Raw genomic sequence first — 277 nt, 5'->3', positions numbered from 1 at the left:
GGGGGGGGGGGTAAGAGAAGCGAAGGGACAGGCAAAAAACGAAAACGATCATCCCTTTTAAGAGGATTAAAACGAAGAACAAAATAGAGAGGAGAAAAAAGCAGAAAAGGGGCGGCGGGCGACCTCTACGTGGTACAAAATATCATTCATATTATTTGACGGCGGGGGGGGAGACTGTATGGGGCGAGGAGGGAGGAGCGAACGGGGAATGGATAAAATAAAAGTTTTGAAAGAGGGGGGAGCGATTGTAAAAAGCCCAAGGCCGAAAACTTTAAAA

The sequence above is a fragment of the Penaeus monodon genome, chromosome 32 (genome assembly GCF_015228065.2).
Source record: "Penaeus monodon isolate SGIC_2016 chromosome 32, NSTDA_Pmon_1, whole genome shotgun sequence".
Lineage (NCBI taxonomy): Eukaryota > Metazoa > Arthropoda > Malacostraca > Decapoda > Penaeidae > Penaeus > Penaeus monodon.
Note: the sequence above shows the minus strand (reverse complement) of the source record.